This window comes from Protopterus annectens, chromosome 13.part0, assembly GCF_019279795.1.
Source record: "Protopterus annectens isolate FY-2018-M chromosome 13.part0, PAN1.0, whole genome shotgun sequence".
NCBI classification, from domain to species: Eukaryota; Metazoa; Chordata; order Ceratodontiformes; family Protopteridae; genus Protopterus; species Protopterus annectens.
The window spans coordinates 663,641,705-663,659,016 of NC_056747.1; the positions used below are offsets into that span (position 1 = coordinate 663,641,705).

The window sequence follows — 17,312 nt, forward strand, 5'->3', positions numbered from 1 at the left end:
CAGATTTTCACAGAATGTCCAGATATTTGACTCTGTATTAAACCTGACTGATAAACTGCCCTCCTCCTCTCAGTAATCAAGTTCCTTTTCTTAATAACAACTTACCTTGTCCTTCTATATTATTACTTACATCTTCAGAATTTCATTAAGGAGACTACTTTTACTAATAAATTGTATAATTTCAGCTCCTAATTTTTCTTTATGACTACTTGTATACTGATATATTGTATAATTCAGGTGCCATCTTTTTCTTTATGATGTATTGCAACTACATTTTATATTGTACTAATTGTATCTGTATATTTTGCACTATGTTATGAATGAATGACCTCTTTGATTATTCTCTGTACTGCACCTGCAATGTTCATTGTATACATTAATTTTTGTATATGTGATTTTGTTTGCTTCCTCGGAGCTTATCTCCCCGGGCCTCTACTGAAAATGGACATATAGCCAGTTAGACTAGCCCGGTCAACAAATGTAAAATAAATAATACAAATAAATAATCTAAATATTTTTGTTTTTTTTTCCTCGTAAAAAATTATGTTTTTTTTTTTGACAAATCACTGGGATGATCTAAGGATTAAAGTCGATAAATAATGACATGCATTTGAGTTTCAGACTTCATATCCACCACAAAATGCATGCTAACACAAATCCTATTATTCTAGCAATGTTCCGAGTTTAAAACAGCAATATTTAAAATGTGACCCTACTTTTGGGCCTTTGACCCCCATTATGTCAGGCTTTGTCCATATTTATTCCGCTAAAAGGTTGAGACGTATGCTGGCTACATCATACAAGAAACTACAGCTTCTTTTTATCTTAAGAAGTTTAACTCCAACTATTCTAGCAACTTAATAAAACCTTTCACCCTTTTGTTCCTTTTGTTGTTCCTGCAGATGACTACAACCTTCACTGCAGAGATGAACTGGGGCAGGACATGTCCCTGTTTATTTGCCCTCTGTCTCTTACTCACCAAAGATTCCTGCTTGAAGGACATTTTAGTGTATGAGCACTTTGGCATCCACTCCTCCTGCAACATCTTTTATTTACTGTGAACTGGTTTAATATCAAGTTACCAGCCAGATTCCTAAAGGAGTTGCTCTCCATGTAAGTTGGTCACATAGAGAGCAAGTACTATAGAATCAGGCCCTAGATGTGGTGATAAGTATCCCTTATACTTCAATTCTAAAAAAGCATGCAGAATGAACACCCTAAAATCAAGTAATCCCAGTGATCAAAAATACATTCTATGACTGTGTAATTCTGACATTATACAAGGTTTAAGCAAATCTTTTCAGACTGTGTGATCCAAGCAAATCCTGGATGGCACATCGCTTATAAAATCCTCCAAAGCTAGTTATGAAAACAAAATCGCCACTGACTCTAAAGACAACCACAAAGCATTCTATAGCTATGTCAAGAATCTCAATGGCAACACTCAGATCTGCTCTGAGTTACTGCACAATGGCACTAAATATGCAGAACCAACGGATATTGCCAACATCCTGGCAGATAGGTTCAGTGATAACTTTACCCCTCTGTCATCCCCTAAAGGGCCCATCTCTATACCAGAAGAATGCAAAGTTCCTGTAATCACGGCTGCACAGGTAAAAAACACACTATCCAAAGCCAAGAACACAGCATCCATGGGACCTGACGACATCCCAGGCTGTGTTCTACATGAACTACAGAACGAACTGGCACCCCACCTAAGTACCATGTTCAGTCATAGCCTCACCTCAGGCTATGTGCCCACTGAATGGCGCTCAGCAACAGTTATCCCACTCCACAAAGGGGGAGCCACCACAGACCCCGGAAACTACCGCCCCATTAGCCTAACGAGCCTGGTCTGCAAGGCTATGGGAGCGTATCATCATGGAACTTATAAACAATGACATTGGTAATCTCCAAACTCAGGACCCCACCCAGTTCGGGTTTGTAAAAGGCAGATCATGTCTCCTAAACCTGATAGACTTCTTTGAAGCAGTCACCAAAGCTGTAGATGAGGGTAAGGTGGTTCACACAGCCTATCTAGATCTCGCCAAGGCTTTCGACACCACCCCCCCACTCTGGAATTATAGATAAACTCACTAAACTAGGTATAAATCCCTATGTCACAAGATGGGTTGCCAACTGGCTCACTGACAGAACCCACACTGTGAAAGTAGCAGACTCCAAATCCAACTTCAGACCAGTGACAAGTGGAGTACCACAGGGTTCAGTCCTGGGTCCTCTCCTGTTTGGTATCTACTTCTCTGAAGTACAGGCCAACACAGAAAGTCTTTGGCTAATGAAGTTCGCAGATGACTGCAAACTAGGAGCCATAATCAAAATTCCAAAAGATGTGGACATCCTACAAAAGGGCCTCACTGAGACAGATGCCTGGTGTCAAAGCCATGGCCTCAAGCTCAATGCCAAAAAGTGCATTGTCATCCCTTTTGGTAAAAACTCAGTAGCCATGAACTACCACATAGGTGGTAGTCTACTTAACACCGAAAGTGTGATAAGAGACCTTGGGACACAGGTGGACAGTAGTCTCTCCTTTGATAATCACATCGCCACAGTAGTCAGGAAATCCTTCTATGTGGCACACCTCATCACAAAAGGTTTCTCAACCAGGAAAAAAGAGGTCATTGTTCCCCTCTACTCGTCACTCATTAGACCCATTATAGAGTACAATGCCCCTTTTGGTATGTACCTCACAAGACCTCTACAACAACTGGAAAGGCCACAGAAATACCTCACAAAGAGGATTACCGGCCTCAAAGAGATCCCCTATACAGACCGTCTCAAATAACTGCAGCTTTACTCATTAGACCCATTATAGAGTACAATGCCCCTTTTGGTATGTACCTCACAAGACATCTACAACAACTGGAAAGGCCACAGAAATACCTCACAAAGAGGATTACAGGCCTCAAAGAGATCCCCTATGCAGACCGTCTCAAAAAACTGCAGCTTTACTCCGTTGCATATCGCCTGCTCAGAGGCAATCTCTGCCTAACACACAAAGCTATGTCAAACCCAGAGCTTTTAGACATGCTCCACAAAGAAATACCAATCCCTACGAGCTACACGCTCTAGGGACCTAAACCTCGTCACCACAATAAACAGAACATGCTGGAGGGATAGATTCCTATCCCAGAGACTTCCCATACTCTGGAACAAACTACCTATCTATATCAAACAAAGCTCCTCATTAGCACTCTTCAAGAAAAGTCTTGATGATTGGATGGGAGATAGGAAATTCACCCCGGGGATCACTTCTGTGACTCTGCTCGACAGTGGCACAGGAAAATAATTTTCTTGGGTGGCGAAAGCCAGGGTATAGTTGGCTAGGCTTATATAGGCCCTAGGGCCAATAGCCTAGTACCTACCTATGGTGCAGCAGTTGTTTGTGTTGTTGCCTCACAGTAACAGGTTCTCTGGTTCGATTCTTGGCTGGGGTACCATCTGTGTGGAGTCTACATTTGCTCCCTGTATTTGTGTGGGTTTCCTTTGGGTGCTCCGGTTTTTGCCCAATTTACAAAGACATGCGTCTGGTGCATTTCTCCCCAGACCTCCGCTGAAAATTGGCTCGTTTTAAATCGGACTTTCCCAGTAAACAAATGTTACATTAAATAAATAAATCTTGGTACACCACTGTCACATAGCAAAAATAGTTTTTTAATTAGCTATTTTTTGTTGAATGAGTAAGTGGGTAATTCTAGTGGCACATTCCCACCAATGACCTTGGAGAATACACAACATACTAAAAGAAACCTGGGTACCTAGTTGCACCTAACTTTTTCTTTCAGACAGAATTTTACACAAGCTTGTCACACTCAGATATGTAGGCGTACCTCTCAACTGTCCCCGATTTTGCCTCATATTTTTGACCTGCCCCTCATAACATTTTTGATTTTCTGGTAAATCACTGAGAATTACACTCTGCCAATAATGCTAGATGGTACTATTTTACAGTTCTTATTACTCAGAAAATGCATGCTGATACAAAACATGCTGTTCCATTAACTTTTAAGTAAACAGGACTAAAATGTAAACACTGTCCCTGATTCTCCCCCTCCTCCTTCCTTTATTTTGGCTTTGCCCTTGATTCTTTAACAAGACAATGACAGTAATGGCTGTAGGTGTCTGCAGGCGTTCCCCACTTCATACAGAACAACATTTACAAGAATATTAGGTAACTGAAGAAGCATACACTAAGCTTTTTCTTTTAAGATGACTTTTAGAAGGTGATTGTAGGTGATTAATATTCAGTCCATCTAATCAAGACAGGTCTCGAAGTTGATCTTTTTGGCCCAAAGGTACAGAAAGGCTCCATCTGGGTTAATCCTTTTTATGGTTAATAAAAAACTGTCGATGTGAGTAAGCAGAAGATCTAAGCACATGTGAGGCACAGACAAACTTGAATGAGTCTGCTAGGAGGGGCACACATCAAGGATGAGCAGCTCAAACACCACACAGCAAAAAACAATAAGTACATCTATGTAGGACTAACATGAAGCTGGCATTTAGAATGGTAATGCAGTAATGTTCATAGTGAGCTGATGGGTGAAGAATTACAACACAGAGGTCGGAAAGAACTACTGTTAGCTGTCGGGAGGAAGGAACCTCAATACTGAAACTGAAAAAAAATGACTTGAGTGCAGGTGGAAAGTGTTACACATATTTTAGATGTTTTAAGGTTTTAGAGCAGAAAGTGTCAACATGAAAACAACTAGAGTAGGATCTGTCCAGAGGGTTAAGGTTTTCAAATTGCTAAATGTCAACTGCAGGGGATGTTGGCTATTATTTTTTAATCTGCAGATTAGGAGGGACACTTCTGAGCTGAGTGTGAGTCAGTTTATTGCATATACCTTAAACTAAAATGCTATCAGTGCAGAAGTCTGCACTGAAGCAGTTAATATATGTGTCTGCAAATGACACACCTGTGAGAACTGTGTTCCTCAGGGAAAACAGGAAGAACAGTCTGTGTTGTCACATGGATTCTGAATAGCTTGACAGTAATATAATATGTGCACCAGAGGACACTGCATTGGTCAAAGAAAACACCCTGTCAGTTCTTTAAAAACAAGGTCAGGGACAGCTAAATGTGTTGCCTTTATCAACAAACACACCTCTACTGACAAATATTCTTATTAGCATGCACCTGGAAATAGCATTTTTTCAGGTACATTAGGGTGACATGTTTTTTCCAGTTGTAAAACCAGACTGCTCTTCATAACAAACAGTATCAGTTAAGACTGCTGCAGAAGTTATGGGACACTATGTTTCCATGCATTTTTACACAGTTTGATAAAGACAGGCCTGTAGTTTTCAATGGCTGAATTGCCGTCCCCTGTGTAAAAGTATACTGGCTGCCATTTTCCATACGTTAGGAACTAATCTAGTGGCTACAGGCAGCTTTTTGATACAAGTCAAAAGAGGAACAATTTAAAGTATACAGACCATGCTGAACCATGGGGAAACTTCTGTGAATGAGTCTGCATGTGGTGTTAGGTGATGTCTGGGAAACACTGAGGTTGGGGTAAGATCTGTTAAGAGTTTAAACGTGCACCTCTGAATCAGGATTATGCAGGTTATGTCAGCTTACTGTCTGTAAAAAGACTTGAACATTCAGGATATTATTTTCTGCTTGTCAGAAAGTTAATATTTTCCAAAATTCTTTTGGGTTATCTAGAGAGTTAGTTTGCTCGCTCTGAAGAAAGTCACCTTAGTGACTTTAATAGCCTTTAAGAAAACTTTATGTAAACTCAAATGTCAGTGTACATGTAGGATGTTTTGCATTGCCCCCAGAAGTTTTCCCTTCTATTCAGTGCAGAATTCATCTGCTTGCGCATCCAAACTTTTTACCTCTATCAATATTACAGTTTAGGCTATAATATACTTTTGTGCAGACAGTAGAGATCCAAGTAGTTACTGGAAAAGCCATGGTCTCTTCTTCATACCGAAGGGGAAAAAAGCAACATTCTGAAGCAGTTCATAAAGCATATTATTTTTACTACACCATTTTCCCCATTAGTATTTACAATGCAGTCTTAATGACAGGCCCTGAAAATGTGGATTAGGTAGCCATGGCCTAACTCCAATGCCCCTGCATATTCTCCAAGTTGTAGAAAAGATGCTGACTTTCCTTTTCTAGCAAATTGGTCTTGGGCATAAAAGACAGACGTCGCATACCACAAAGCTAAATACCCCCTGTGGCCTTGACTGTAATGCCACTCAATCACAATTTGTTTTTTTCTAGTGCCTTCCTGTTCTCATTTTTACAATGTCTCCAAAAGTAGAGGAACACTCTGTTAAAAGCTCATAGGTTAGTACCTTACAGTGGGAAGGTCACTGAAAATCTCAGCCATTAGTTTCCTCTGGACAAGTCATTTACATTAACATCAAACATGGATTTTCAGTTACCCATCTAATCACTAAGACTGGCCTTGAAAGTAGGCAGCAAGGTACCGTGTTTGATGTGCAGAGAAAATGTTAAGCATAGGCTGCCACTCAACAGCCTGTATCAGATGGCGTAGGGGGAAAGGGATTTTAATTTATCAGGGTAGCTTAACTGGCTTAAACCTGATCATTTTAGGTAGGAATCTTTGGGGTCCTTCAAGCTGTATGAAGTACTTAGACAGATACATGGTGAGGGTTTTATTGTATTGAATAATGGGTCTGACGAGTGAGGGATACAGAAGGATGATGACATTCCCTAAACTAAATGAGATACCGTGACAAATAAGCTGTGTAAGACTGAAGGACTTTCTGACCATAATCAAGAAAGAGACACAATTATAAGAAAGTTCAGTGTCTATGTGCACAACCAGACTGGCCTCCCCCAACAATCAGTGAAAGAGGGGTGTGTTTAGGAGCTGGGGCGTCCTTCTATAAATGGCCCTTTGATGACCCACCTCCATTCCCCAGCATTAGCATCAGCAGCCCTCTCACTGCATTAGTGGGACAGCCAAAAATCAGGACCCTTAATTCTTTAAACGTCCTCTGATTCTGCACCTTATGCCCTATCTGGAACTATAACAGCTTTATTCTATTATGACATTTCAATCTATTGCTCCATAAACAGTTGTACTGTCATATGAACAATACAACAGACAGAAAAAAAGCAACAGGATATGGCACATCCCAAATTTTATGAAAGTCCTGGGGCATTCATTACAACCCAATGAAATTTGTTGCAACAGTTTTTTTTTTCTATACTATCACTGCAACAGTAGTACCATCTGCTCTGTGAACCCATACACTGTATACAGCCTTACCCTTCTCTTTGATGCTTCTCATGGGTGTCAAGTTTGGAAAGCAGCAAGACGCTAAAGATAAGACCCCCCCCCAATAACTTTTCAGCAATCCTTCTGATGTCTCTCAACCTCTGCACGCCCCATAGCATGTCATGTAATGTTTTGGCAGTATAAGGAACTGTAATTATATGCAACTTCACTTCTGCAACATCTGTGCGTCTTGACAAAATGATGCTGGTACTGTTTAGTTGCGCCTTCTCTTGAAAGAACAATGCATTTTTTTCTTTTTTACTTCTTTCAAAAGTACTTGATGGCTGCTGAAATGGTAACTTTTCTAGACTTTTACAATATTCTTCTGAAAGTGTTAGACGGCTATTTAAAAGCAATAATTACACATAGTTGCTATATGTATATAATAAACCTGATAAGTAGTGCTAAAATGAAAGAAAAACAGCAGCAACAAGAAATGAACCATGGAATTAGGTATACTTATTTTTTTACTGCCTGACCAAAGTGCAGCTTTATTGAAGACTGAATTTCTTGGAATACAGAACAGCAGCTTTATTGGAAGCAGGATTTTTTGGTATTCATAAGTACAGTCACAAACCTTTGTTCAGGCGAGCCAGTCTCCACCCCAATAGTAACAGGAGAAAGTTGCCTGGTCCAAAAAGCAATGAAGCACAGCAGGTTGTTCCCTGTGCCCTCGGAAAGATAATTCAGCTGCCTCTGCATATTTTATATCCTGCAACACGGCAGAAACAATGACCTCTGAACAGCAGAGCTGTACAGAAGGACACTAGTCCAGACCACCCCTTCCTGCCATCTGCAACTTACACACCTCTCTATATCTCAGCCTAAAAGTTAAGAAAGCTGCAATATGCAACACTCGAACTCCTAATTTTTCCACTCAACTTACTCATCTCTCCTTTCATACTGGGTAGGTTATGGCGCTTAATTAAGAAACAGACAAATTTTTGTCCCAGGCCTACAACCTATTCATTTCCACCACAGATATCCTCCTATGTCCTGTGCATTCACAAACTCCATTAAAGCTTCTGACTCCATAGATTCCCCTTGATAGGTTGCCAAAGTTCCCTCATCTTATGAGGAAAGTATTTTTCTGACATTGTCCCCCAAGTCATACACTTGTTTATGTATGAAGTCTGTGCTTTTGTTATCACACTAATTGTAATTTGAAATAATGCTGTTTGACTCTGCTGATTCCTGTCAGACAGTTAGAAGTTGAATTCACACACATACACACACACACTTCTCACCATCTCGTTGAACTTCCCAGTCAATTTCCTATGTAGCACCAGATCACATGATTTGCTATAATCTACAAATACAACTTCTGGACTGTCCTTAGCAAAGCCATTATACCTCATTCGTAGAAATTAATGAACTCGGTTTGACCCTTTCAAGCGGTAGTCTGCAAAACATGCAATTAGTCTAACAAAGTATCTTTCTTAGGAAGTCTGTATTAATGTAAACACAGATTACTTCACTTGGGAGCCCATTGTCTTTAAAGATTAATAATTGTGTGATTCTCTGGTTTATGTTGCTTATACATCCTAGTCATGTTACTACTAGTACTTTCTCATTTTGCTTAAATTTGTATCAGTCGAGATGACCATAACTAGCTCTCTTTACAAATCTGTGTTTTGCATTAGCACATCCCCCCTTTCTCCTTTCACTATATGGAAGAGTCCATGTTGCCTCAGCAGCTGTGTATGTATGTTTGTGTTGTACCATTCAGTACTTGACTGCTTATGTTGTGGTTTTATCTTTGGTACATCTAAAAATGCCCATTAATCTTGTACTATTAGATATTTTATAGTAGATTTTTTTCTTCTTAAACTAGGACATGGCCAGCCAAATAATCACAGTTAACAACCTAAAATAAATACGCATATACTATTCTGAAGGTCCACCTACCCAGTGCAGCTTCTACCAAAGATTTTCTAAAATCCATGTCTCCCATAAGGTGAACCTTTCAAAGGGTTCCTCCTCGCTCCACACTGCAACTTATACAGGCCCAACTCCGTCTATGGAAAGATCCATGTATCACTCTGAAGAAGAAGGTGTTTTTTTCCCTCTTTAAACCCTATTCTGCCACACTTTCAGTGAAATGATCACATTAAAATTTCTATCCCTACCTAATGTGACTGCAAGCTATGGTTTGTATTCCTGAAGTCCTGCATCTCTATCCACCAAAAGTTTCCTAGGTGTTGGTGAAGTAGAAATCCTTCAACTCTCCCCAACAGCAGGCCGCTAGCCACTTCATACCCCCAACCAGCTCCTGATCCAGAGGTCCTAACCTGGTTCACCAGCAGAGTGACTGACTGTATTTGTTTCTCTGTCATAAGAGAGGAGACCTCCAAATGCTCAACCCAAGCCAATTTGGCTTTGTTAAAGGGAGATCCCACCTCTTGAACTTGGTGGGCTTCTTTGAGACAGTCACCAAAGCCCTGGACAAAGGCAAATCTGTGCATATGGTCTACCTGGACTTGGCCAAGGCCTTTGACACTATTTCCCACTCAGGCATAATTGATAAACTCACCCAGCTGGAGATCACCCATATACTGTCAGGTGGGTTGCAAACTGGCTCACAGACAGAATGGACACAGTCAAAATAGGTGACTCTACCTCCTCCAGCAGGCCCGTGACCAGTAGTGTTCCACTGGGATCTGTGCTGGGGCCCCTATTGTTTGGAATCTACTTCTCGGACGTAAGACTAAAACAAAAGGCCTATGGCTGACAAAGTTTGCTTGCGACTGCAAACTAGGTGCAGTCATCCAGTCCCCGAACAATGTCAACATCCTACAAGAGGAACTTGCATAAACTGGTGCCAAAGTCATGGGCTAAAACTCAAAGCAAAAAAATGCATTATCATTCCCTTCAGCAAGGGCAACATCTCTGCAGATTACCAAATTAATAACAACATACTAAGCACACAATAAGTCGTGAGAGATTTGGGCAAACAGGTTGCTGGCAACCTTTCCTTTAACCACTACATCTCCACAGTGGTAAGAAAGGCTTTCTATGTCACTCACCTAATAAGTGACCTTTTGTATATTATTAATGTCTTAGTACCACTCTTAAACATTTTACTTTGTAATCTGTTGTACACCTAACAGCCATGCTAAGACTGACACATTGACATAATTTTGTTTTTTTTCTATTTGTCTTGCTCCCACAATGCAATTTATGACCACATAAAATTATACATCTTAAGTACAACAAATTAGGTTACCTACAAATGATAATGCTATGAGATTATGGCGTCATCAGCTGTCACTGGAAACAGTGTTTCTCCTTTACTGAATTATGGTTGTTGTTGTTGTCTTTTGGCTTTTCCCAGTTAGGGGTCGCCACAGCGGAACTCCGGTCCGCTAATGATTGGCAGTAGATTTTCACGGTGCCGAGTTGCCAGTTCGGCGCCCAGCCTTCAACGAAGGCACGCCCATTCGCACGTCTTTCTGAACGCCACTCGACCCATGGGGAGGACATGCAGACTCCAAACAGAAGGCAGCCCCCCACACACTAGCTTGAAAATAAATTTTGTTAACTGTACACTGTAAAAAAAGCCTTTCTTATTCCAGACAAAGTAGCTATTTTTTATCTTAATATTTACATTTGTTAACTAGGTAAGACCACTGGGAATAAGTGTCCCTTTTCACTGCCTGGTTCAAATGATTTGTTCAGAGTCACATAGTAGACAAAAGGAGGTGAAAGGAATCAAACCCTGTACTTATGAAACTTGAGAATTTCCTGTCAAGTCTAAATTTTATTTCTAGAAATCATAGTACTATCTCAAATACTGTCAATTAGGTGTCACGTGTAAGAAAGCAGTCAGTCAAAACTTCTAACATGCCCTACTTATTTTAACTGTCTATAATTGCACAGATAGTTGCAATACCTCACTGGCCAAAAATAAGACTGCTACCAGTAAACCATCACAAATCTTCATCTCTGAAGATTTCTCCTCACCTCACTCTTTGGGGAAATCATTTTAGCTGTATGTGTGTCTGTAATCTCTGCAGGATGTAAAACTGTGACTGGTGACAACACTGAAAGCTACAGGAAGAACAAGCTCACCTCATGTTATACAGACTGAGACTAACTCCTTTCAGAAACAGTTCAAGATGGAAAAGGATGGCAGAATCATTAATAAATTAGAAATTAAGAACCTAAAATATACTGGAGGGCTTCCAGGAACAAAACTACATCTGGGTTATGTTACATAAAAAAACTCCCTCTGTAATATTGTAGGAAGATAAAATAATTCTGGCATTAAGTTAACTGTACTGGAAGGTGGTATTTTCCTTTAAATTACTTTTTTCAGTTACTTTTAAGTCTGTTCTCGCTTCTACTGCCTTGGCGGCCATTCCAAAATTGCCTTTCAATGTCCTGAGTTGATATTAACAGCAGCATTCGGCACACTGGCAGTCTTTACGTTTTAATCCACCAGGCTACTATGACACTGTAATTCTGGAGAAAATGTCACCTCCACTCTACGTCCACTTACCCACCAGGATTTCTACACCCTTTCAGAATCTACACAAAGCTTTTATCTAACTGAAAAGTGAAAAAATTCAATGTGAAATTTCTGCAGTGTGAACTTTGGATGTTTACGGAGTATAGACTATTTTGGTGTTTGATACAATCTCTTGTTGACAGAGACTCATGATATGTTCCTTTGTTCAACACTGCCTTTGCCAGCTATCCTGCAGGCCATCTTTAACATGTAAAACAAACTGGGGTCACTAAAAGAGGACAAGAATAGGTGCAGTACAGAGAGTAGAGAGGAGCAGCTGCGGAGGAAAATAAAGTCCAAAATATGACTTCAGCACTTTTTCTATTATGATGGGTAGGGTTTCTAACTTGGTCAAGGCTATCTTGGTGACTGGCGCAGTGTGTTTGTGGTATTCGCCTGAGCTGGACACTTTGTGGTAGATTTCAGAAGCCTTTATGACTGCATTTATACCATCCATCAACGATGTTGGAAACTTATTTATTTACATTTGTTGACCGGGAGTGTCCAACTGTACGTAGGTCCATTTTCAGCGGAGGCCCGGGGAGAAAAGCACCACAGTTAAAATATACAGACACTAGTTACATTGGATTTACATAGCAATTAACAATTTGATTAACATAGGAATTAATTACAAGCATAGTTACAGATGAAGAACATAGTACATCAGTAGACAACTAGAATCTTTATTTGTGAAGTACATAACAGACACAAAGAACATAGTACATCAGTAGACAACTAGAATCTTTATTTGTGAAGTACATAACAGACATTAACAATTGTTACAATAAGATGTTCCTGCTTGAAATGAAACTGACTTCATCGCCGTCTTCCATCAATGATATTAGAAATTAAACAGATTCCACTGCCGTTGTCCATCAGCAATATGAGAAATTAAGTGGATACCATTGCTGTTGTCTGTCAGTGATGTTGGAAGTTAAACAAGCATCATGGGTGAGACTGAGAAGCACAAGACAGTGCTGGTGGGACACAATGATATGAAGATGGCAATGGGTAAAGTGGCTACACACTGTTAATGTGCTGCAGTTTCTACCAACAAGCAAGTTAAATGGAAAAAAAAATTTGAGTTACTGAAACCGCAGGAAAAGTGTGAGCAGCCAAACATAGCTGTTAACGCACCTGATGAGAATATCTTTACAGATGTACTGGACACTTAATAAGCAGTGATTTACTTTGACTTCAATCCTGGATCTGAGTGTACTCAGACAATATCAGGCTCTCATGACAAGTGTTAAGGGCAGGCCTAGGATTAAGGCTATAATCCTGTAGTCCTGTGTATGATTCCCCCAGCTTCCTTTTACCTACTATGTGACTCTTGATGAAGTCACTTAACAGTACAGTGCCCTTGGGCCACTGGGAATATAACTAGGCTCCACAGTAGCCTCACAGACTGCCTGGGAATATGACTAAGCTCCACAGTGGCCTCACAGACTGCCTGACATTAACTATCGAATCTAAAAACAGATAGCTAAACCAGTAATGTTTTCAATGTATGTGATTATTCTTTTGAGTATCCAAACTGCAAAATCACCACAGCATTCCATTACACAGTGGTCACAATCTAAACAGCAGCTAAATTACTCAGTCACTGCAAGAAAGAATTGTCGTAAACCCAACCAGTATTGCAAAACTGTTACAAAGCAAGTTAAAACACTGTTGAAATAAATGCCCTACACAAAAGAACATACTACAGCGAAAGAGTCCCAAACAAAGGAAGTAGGTGCAGATTTGACACTCACTGCTTGTGCAACAAGGAAAACCGGTTCATACCTAGTTTTGTTCTTTGTAATTGCAGGACACCACAATATACCTTTTCCCAAGCTAAAAAGACTAATAAAAACATTTTAATATCTCTGACCTTTATACATTTTCCTGGTGAGTCAGGCATGTGTTCAAAAGCTTATAGAACTGGAAATTAATGGCTGTCTCCCCTCCCTCTCATCATCATCAGTCCCCTTTTTCTACATGGGGTCGGGGTATTGTGTTAACTGTCACCATCTCTCTCGATTCAGCGCCACACTCCTGCCTTCTTCAACACTCATGCCTGACTGTCACACACCTTCTTTCACACAATCCAGCCACCACTTTCCTGGATGCCCTCATTTCCTCTTATCTTCTTCCCGCCCGTTGCAAATCTTCTTCACCAGATTGTCTTCTGTTTTACTGCATGTGTCCGAACGACTGTAATCTGTTCTCTTTGATCTTTTCTGCAATTGGAGCTACTCTGGCTTCTGCTCTTCTGTCCTCATTTCTTCATCTGTCCCACAGTGTGCATCCTACCACCCTTCTCAGGCACTTCATTTCCATCACCTTTAGCTTCTTCATCTGCTCTGCCTTTACTGCCCAGGTTTCTGTACCATACAGTAGTACTAGTCACACCAACATCTTGTACACCTTACTTTTCAACTTCTTTGTCATTCTTCTGTCATAGACTACACCAGACACTCTGCCAGTTGGCTGCAGCATCTCCTATTCTAGCTTTGACCTCTTCACTCAGACTTCCCTTCTCCTCAACCTCCCCTCACAGATACTTGAACCTATTTAGCTGTTCCACTATCTTCCCTTCTGACTTCTCAGCTTCTTCTGATTTCTCCAATTTGCTGCCATTACCACTGTCTTATTTGTGCTTAGTTTCATCCCATGTGCCTTTAGTTTTGCATTCCATTCCCTATCCTTTGCTGAAGTTCTTGTTCAGAGTCTACCTGTAATGCCACATTGTCTGCATACAGCAACTTTGTTGATCTGTCCCCTCTGACCTATTTGCTAATGTAGTCCATCACCAGTATGAACAGCAGTGGGCTCAGAGCTGAACCTTGGTGTACACTCACTCCCCATTGGGAACCCCTCTGCGAGGCCAAACACTATTCATACTTGAGTAATTAGGTCCTTGTACATAACCTGTACTAATTCTACCAATGATTCTGGGACTTTGAACCACCTCAGTACTGCCCAAATCAGCTTCCTTGGGACCGTGTCATATGCTTTCTCCAAGTCTAGGAATGCCCAGTTGGACTCTCTCCTCATCTCTAGCTTCTTCTCAAGTATCTGTCTCACTGCAAACATTGGGTCAGTTGTGCAACATCCTGATCTGAATCTGAACTGCTCATCTCCCATCTTACTACTCTGCGTTTCTGTTTATCAATCACCCTCTCCAGAACTTTAATGCAATGTGACATGAGTTTGATGCTGCTGTATTGCCAACAGTTGGGGATGTCCCCTTTGTTCTTGTACAATGGCATGAGTATGCTTATTCTCCCATCATCTGGGATACACCTTTCTCTTTCTGTCCACACTGCTATGAGTATCCTCAGGAGCCATTTCTCCCCTGTCTCACCCAGCATCTTTATCATATCTGCTGTGCTCCCCTCTCTCTCACAAATGTGCTGTCTCAGAGTACCCCCTCCCCCTAAGGTACAGTGATCTCTGAGGATGTGGGGGCATATCTTTCAAACTTTCAGCACAGAAAATCTGGACAAAGCCAAAATTAATGGGGTACAAAGGCCCAAAATTAGGGACAAATTTTAATTATTGCTGTTACATACTTAAAAAAGTTGTTAGAATTACAGGTTTTGCATTAGCAAGTTACATTACTGCCCTGAATGTAAATACCTACAAACTGTGCTACCTATGTCAAAATTGTATTTCACTGTCAATTTATCCACCTGTACCTTGTTGCATACATGTATTTACCATTGCATTATGTAACCTTTGTATCCATATATATATATATGTACTTACCATTGCATTATGTAACTTTTGTAACCATATTGCTTATTGGAGCTTTTCTCCCCGGGCCTCCACTGAAAATGGGCACACCACTGGCCCAGTGGACTTCCCCGGTAATCAAACTGAAATAAATAAATAAGTATTTTCTGAAGGAGATGAATTCTGAAATTCAAATGTCTGTCATTATTTAGTGGCTTCAGTCCTCAATGACTTGCCAGAAAAACACAAATGTTGTGAGGAACAGACCAAAAATATGACAACAATCTGCAAAAATCTCAAAAGTTGAGAGGTATGTGTAGGGGTGTAGCCAGGACTGCAGGAGGCAACATTTTAAAAGTATTAACAATGAGTTTCTGTTGGGAATCGCAGTTATTGTAGAAGAGTACAGAAGGTGATCTTGCACTTCCAGAACAAGGTGTGGATCTAAGCATGTCAGTTAAGCACACAGTGCTTCCAGATTGCTGCTGGTTACGAAATAAAATCAAATTACCAAAACAGTGAATGTACTTTACTAGTTTGAACAGCACTGGTTTCACTTCCTTGTTTCTGTCTTGGTTCCGTTAAAGAAAAAAAGTCAGCATTCTCTTAATCTTCACTAATTCAGAGAAGCTGTAATTTACAGGCACACTCACGCACACACATTACATACACCACCATCTGAAGTACACCACTGTGTTATTTAGGGGTTCTTCCAACCTCAGTAAATTTTAAATGATCCTCACTATGTATGCAGTAGAGCTGGTACTAACATAACACAACAGCTCAAGTCACTGACTGTAACAATATACATTATATGATGTCACAGAAATGTAATTACAACAGAAAGTTGCATGGTTATTAGCACTGTTCTCAACGCACCATGGAAAATAACTTTAGCCTCAGCACGCTTTCATATCAATGAGCCATGATCATTTATTTTTAATGTTCTCTGTTAGCCAAAAGAACAAAAACACACAATTCAGAAATAAGAGAATTACTTTGCACCCCCCAGCTGACATTTGTAAATGTTTGTGTGTGTATGCATGTACGCGGGAAAGGAGAAGGCAAGAGCTCATCAAAACTGTGTACAATGACAAAACTGTAAAATTGCCAAAAGTCCCTGTTGTGCAATAAAATTGCAAAAAGTGCAATGGGAATAGATTACCTTGCTCCTACATACTGTGGTTATAAATGTCTCCCATTTCATTGTTACACAAGAATGTTTTATCGTAACTATAACAAATATGCTGGAAAATGCAATTCACCCTTAACCACAACTATTAAACAAGTGCATTAAATAATTGCACGCTTTGTATATTTAATGCAGGGAAGAAAATATTTCTTTGTATTTAAGCATCTACATGAAAAACAAATATTTTTCAAAACTTTTTCAGATGACACAGCTGCCTCTTTTGATAAATAAATGATTTTATTTGTTCTTCTTAGGTATGTTTTACAACTTGCAGTTATCAATCCACCATTAGCCTTGGACTGAATCATACCCTGGCTAGCAGATTTCTTAATCTTGTGGCTGCACTTTTGGAACAGTTGGCTGGCCCTGATTTGTACATCCTGCCACTACAGTTGATCTACAAAATGCATCTCTATGGCATCTTGTTATGTGGTATGCTAACAGTTTACCTCCATGTCTGCTAATGCATTCCACTAAGAGTGTAATATCTGCAAATATATTTTCTGACATATTTCTTACCTAACTAAATGCAATGGTAAGGAGAGAATATTGCTGCACAAGCATACATTATGCAAATCATGGTGCACACCTTACCTCTTCAAAA

At 40.2% G+C, this 17,312-nt stretch overlaps 1 protein-coding gene across 3 annotated transcripts in view; it reads right to left on the reverse strand.

The window, feature by feature from the left end:
* Positions 1-17,312, reverse strand: part of SLC43A2 (solute carrier family 43 member 2) — a 293,798-nt gene that overhangs the window by 266,735 nt on the left and 9,751 nt on the right. The gene's annotated exons all lie outside the window — the stretch shown is intronic.